This window comes from Phascolarctos cinereus, unplaced genomic scaffold (assembly GCF_003287225.1).
Source record: "Phascolarctos cinereus isolate Bilbo 61053 unplaced genomic scaffold, phaCin_HiC Scaffold_1;HRSCAF=81, whole genome shotgun sequence".
Taxonomy (NCBI): Eukaryota; Metazoa; Chordata; class Mammalia; order Diprotodontia; family Phascolarctidae; genus Phascolarctos; species Phascolarctos cinereus.
The window spans coordinates 234,660,683-234,666,522 of record NW_027555514.1 but is presented as its reverse complement, the minus strand read 5'-3'; positions in this window follow the sequence as shown (position 1 = coordinate 234,666,522).

Below are 5,840 nucleotides of genomic sequence, written 5' to 3'. Positions count from 1 at the left end.
ACTTGAGGGGATCTGGACCAGGTATCGTTTCCCATTTCTCAGGACTGGTAGATGAAGCGGCTGCCTTTACTCGTGAATGATGAAGCCAGACAGGGATAGAGTCCACCTTTATGGCTGTTGGAGTGGTCAGGATCATGGTGTAGGGACCTTTCCACTTAGGTTCCAGGCCAGAGGCAGTGTACTTCTTGACCAAGACTGGGTCTCCTGTGCTGAAAGCGGGTACAGGCTGACAGGTAGAGACTGGTAGGTGTCCTGGACAGATTTTAGAAGAGTCCTCTGTGTTTTCTTTCTGGAGTCCCTGCAGGAACTTGGTTAAGGAAGAATTAGTGCCATCCACCCTGAGTTCCTACTTCCCCCTTTTAGTTTTTGGCAAAGGAATCATCCAAAGAAGAGGACTGCCGTAAGAGCCGGACCCATACTGCCAACCCCCCACTAAATAGTAAACAAGAGCAAACAACAATATGCATACCTTACATTAATCCACAGGCCCCAATACATACATAGATATATGAAAGAATCCATTTTAACACAGTACATATAGGATCTTAAATGTTTCAGTCATGCCATGTTTCTCTGATAACATGGACAAGATAAACCACAAGCCATTTCTCTTTTAACATTATTAATTGTAACACAACTTTAAACAAGTGTGATATTACCCAAATAACAAAATAACATTCTCACAAACCCCTGACCTAATTGTAAAGAACCTTAACTTATATAGGAACACAACAGGAACACAAGTCCCAGTTCTATAGTACCCTAAGATGTCACATTGCCTAAGGAACATTTCCAAAATGAGCTCTAAAAAGCTTGCCTGCATTTCTACTCTTGTTCATAAAACTTCACTAAATTGGTACAAAAGTTCTTAAATAACACAAATTCCAGAGTAGTATTAAGGAAACTGAATTCCTAAGTATTCCAGAATCCCTCATAAGTTTTTAGTTAAAGGCACATAGAGATAGTTCAGTTTTCCCAGTCACACAGGACTAGGTTCAAACAATATAACAAAGTTTACTCATAATTCGCAAAACTGCATAATTACATTAAGTCAGGTACAGATTAAACTAATCAGAGAGCTCACAATAGACTAGTTTGGAAAAGAGAGATTTACATGTAATCAGGGTAACAAAGAAAACCTTAGACAGGAATCATACAAATCAATACAATCAGTATTACCTGTATTAACTGACATTAAGTTCCTTGTTCATGTACAATCGGTTTAATTCATAGGCAGTTCAAAAAGGGAGCTCTGCTTCTCTGGCTTAGTGTAAAAATCCAAAACTGTGATCTTCCTACCTAAACATGCTTAAAGCTTGGATTGTATGATAGATACATCTTGGAAGCCAATCATATCAGTCTAATCCTACTGTTTTTCTCAAAATTTGCTATCCTATTTAATTAGACATCTATCACATTACACCTTTGTCCTATTATTGTGTGTAAACATTTCCTCCTTAGGGGGATGTTATCCCTATATTATTATTATGTGGCCATGAATGTACTTGCATCCTATTACGGTAACACAGGGATGTTCCAGAGGGACAGGGTCATATATCATATCAGAAGGAAAGAACTTCCTTAGCTCCATTTGATTCAAAAAAGGAAATAGCACAATTGGGAAATAGAGTCAAGAAGATCCTATCTAGGCTGTGTCCAAGGTTGTCCTCAAAAGTCTTCCCAGGAACAGACTTCCACCTTTATCAGTTATCAGCCTGCAGCACATGCCATTCTACTATTGGCTTTATGGCAACTCAGACAAGTACCCTGGTAATCAAAGCTCAAAACAATAGTAAATGTCTGTCCCATAAAATCACAAATCCTGGATAATAAGAATTTAATCTCACATTGGTAATAGTAAGAGACTGATCACAGAAAAATAGTACTGCTCTCATAATTCCTTTAAACAATGGGAACATCTTGAGGTGAGTATAATCAATTGAACCCCAATAAGGGCCAAAAACCTGAGCTAATTCTTTTTTTTTTCAAGTGAACCAAAAACACCCCTTTCCAGGACCAGATAGAACTGACCAACATTCTTTCTGTTTGTTATCACTGTCTGGGACCAAACACTCTCCAGAACAATGGGACTTTTCTTATCTCGGTATCTTATGGACATAGACTATGCTATGTCATGTTAATGGTAAAAGAAACACAAATATCTTGGTCTATAATTTCAACTGACACTTTGACACCTCCCTCTATTGAATTTACAACCCATTCAATTAAGAAAATTCCTTCCCATGCCACATGTCAAACAAACATATGGAAGCTGCATTTTTTTTTTTTTAGGGCAGATGACCTTGCCCCCCCCCCACCCTAGTTTCCAGGGATCCTGGCAAGTTTACAAAATAAGGGGAATTGCCATGTGCCCCTCCTTTTCACACACAAGTAATCAATTAACAATCTTAGGTTTTGATATTAAAACAATAACCCCAAATAACTTAGTTAACAATCTCACAAATTTTATAAATTATAACAAAACAATTTCAACTGAAAATTCCCTTTCAATAGAGACAAAATTTGAAACTTTTATACTTCCTTGAATTACAATATTTAAAAGGAAATGTTACAAAACAGGATCATATAAAATGCCCCAACAGCCAAATTGACTCCTTTTTTTTTTGAAGACACAATTAATTTAACATTCTAGATTATAAAAGAAATTGCCCTTCCAGCAACATAACTAATACAATTGACCCAATAAAAAATCTTTCTTCTTTCTAGACCCTTTCACCAGGTCCAACAGTCTCTGGGGCCACTCCATCCCTATAGACTGGCTTCTTTACCTTGACCCATCCCCTTTTACTCCCCATGGCTGGTGCTGGAAATACTTCCAGGCTGTAGCTGCTGCCCCTCCCCTTCCTTCCTATAGCCAGGTGGGGGAAGGTGAATTTGCGGGCAGGGGAGAGGGGGGTAAAACACTCTCTTCCTAATCTGATCTGGGATGAAAGGGGTTAACAGAGAAACCCAGCGCTGTTTGGGATCCCCACACAGAGATACCCTCTTGACTCAAGGGGAGGAAGTGGGGGAAAGGAGTGACAAGATTGTAAAGAGGTGTTTAAAAACTCCTTAATGATCTATTCCAAAAACTTCCAGATTCTGCTAAAATGTTTTAGCTGTCCTATCTTTTTCACTTCTACGTCCACCCCTTAAAAACTTAGAGTGGGGCATTGAACTTTCAAACCTACATTCTTGAGACCAGTGCCCTTTCTTATGTTACCTGAAGCAGGAACCATTGACTCTGTTTCTCTGAAAGCACCCATTTAAGGCCAATTCAAGGACACAATTTACATAGGAATGAAACATAGAAAATTCACAGTGGATTAAGACATAATTGTTATCAGTATTAAATTATTGCAACAAATTAGCTTGCAAATGGAAATTTAGTAGGCCTTCTAAAAATCATACAAAAAGATTTTGCAAAACATTACTTTGTAAAAAGTATTTCCCTTTCTAAAAAAGCTTACAGTTTATCCTGATGTTAGAAGGAATAATCACTAAACTTTCATGAAAACATTTGTTAGAAATTTTTAAGGAGATAGATATCTTTCCTTTCTACCTTAAAGTAAAAATAAACCTTTAAAAATGGAATTCATTAAAACTAAGTTGATGTAAAATGTCCTCAAGTAACATAAATAACTTCCCAAAGTACCATAACAAACTAAATTCCTAGTTGTTACACAATTCCTAGACATCAAATTTCTTTAGTCAAAAACAGAAAAAAATTCAGTTTTTATAATGCGTGAAGAACATTACCACAATAACAAATATTATCAAACTTTAAAAATTTACTCAATTTTTATCTCAAGAATTCTCATTTACTCAGGAATTTCACAACACAGAAAACGTTTACACAGATTTGATAAGAATTATAGGTGAAACTTCCTCCAAATAAAATTTGGAAGTTTATTCTAACCCATTCATTCTCCCTATTTATTTATAGTTTTGGAGGGTAGACAAAATATATTCCCAAATGCAATACCCTTGTTAACTTAGAAATGTACTGGACCAGTATTCTGATTGCTTTTTCTTTCCCATAATGACCAGTCTTTAAAAGAACCCACCCGGGGATCTAGCCTGAAAGGTGGGTGGACATAATTCCCTCTCTCTCCTCAAACTGCCCTCACTGTGCACTCAAAACAATCCACTCGTCTGAGTTTCCTTCAATGTACCTAAGTGCAAAACAGTGTAACAAATGCTCAAATTGAAAACCTCACATATTTACCAATTTGGATGAGCTGGGGCTCGTGGGAAAATATCAACTAAACCCAGCAAGCCGTAGTCCTCAGCATATAAACCATTTGTCTATGTTCTGGTACACAAGAACTTTTCTCTTTGTCTCCACACTCAAACTTGGCCAGAGTTAGAATGCAAGAGAGAGAAACTATTACTCATGCAAAAGTCCCAAAACCTTCTCACTTTCAAAACCTCCAGTCACACCATGCAACTAAATCATATTCCCTTCAAATTTTCTACACACACTCCTCTCTCCTACATGCTTAAACTTCCTTGCCTTTCTTTCTAATGATTTAAAATCCCTTAAAACCTGTACATATCTCATTCCTTTCTAATTCTGACCTGACACTTCAAAAATCCTTCCCAACTTGCCCTCTACCAACCATATAACCTAAATAATAAAGTATTCTTCTCTCTTTCCCTCTCCCATCCACGCACTGCTTTGAAGCTGCTGTTACCTGGGGAGGGAGAGGGGGAGAATGAAGGCAACTTTTCAGAGTCCTGCTGCAGCCTTTGGCTGTCTGGCTGCAAACAACCCAAAAGGGAGGGAAATGATGTACTGGCCGTATCCCCCCATTATTGCAGAACAGACACAGACAAACAATAAAGCCTGAACACAAACACATCCTCCCAATGGAAGTCTGGAGAAAACTGTCTGCAATCCAGTCTGACACCTGTCTTTCAGTATGAAACAGAGGTGGCTTCAGGCAGATGATTGCAAAACAGAATCTCTTAAAAACACAATCTCTACACATATAAACTAATAGACCAACACTGAGACAGAAACCAGGAACGAGACACGGGCCCAACAGAACTAAGACAGAAACCAGGAACCAGAAACCGGGTACCAGGAACCAGATACAGGCATAGTCCCGACGTCTCGGGGTGCCTGGGGGATTGAGGCACTAATTAGGTGCTCTGCCACGTCTGGCACTCGTTCCCCACCAGAAAACAGGTTTGCAAACATTTACCTCCAGAGGGTTACCAGGTCCACGAGGGCCGAAATGAGGTACAGTCGGAGTCGGGGAGGGAGGCTTCTCCTAGTCCTGAGTCCTGGGGCCCTGGAACATCATCAGGGGCCGGCTCCCCTAGAAGTCAGAACAGAACAATTCCCCCTCCCGAGGCCGATGTCCTCTCCAGGTGGGTCTCTGCAGCGACACGGTACGCTGCTATCTCGCTGGGGCCTCCAAAATGTTATACCGAGAAATGAGCGAGTTGACGACCCAAGCTAATTTTAAATTGTGGACTTTATTAGCGCGCGGCTGCCAGGGATATTCACATCCAAATCAAGCAGCCCCCATCAGGGGTTGAGCTAGGGTTTATATAGGGAGTATACAGGACAGGGAGGGGGATGGATCTTTGAAGTCTGGCAAGAGGAAGAGGTTTTTTTGGGGGGGCTGGTCAAGGACACCCTTCTCCCTCTGTGTAGATATGATAATGCTCTGCAAACTTTCTCACAATGGAGGCTTCCGGAGATATGATCTGAGGGCTGTGGCCTGAGCAGCCAGATAAGGGTCTTGCTAAGGAATTTGGAGGTTTCCAGAGACATGATCTGAGGGCTGGAGCCTGAGCAGCCAGATAAGGGTCTTGCTAAGGAATTT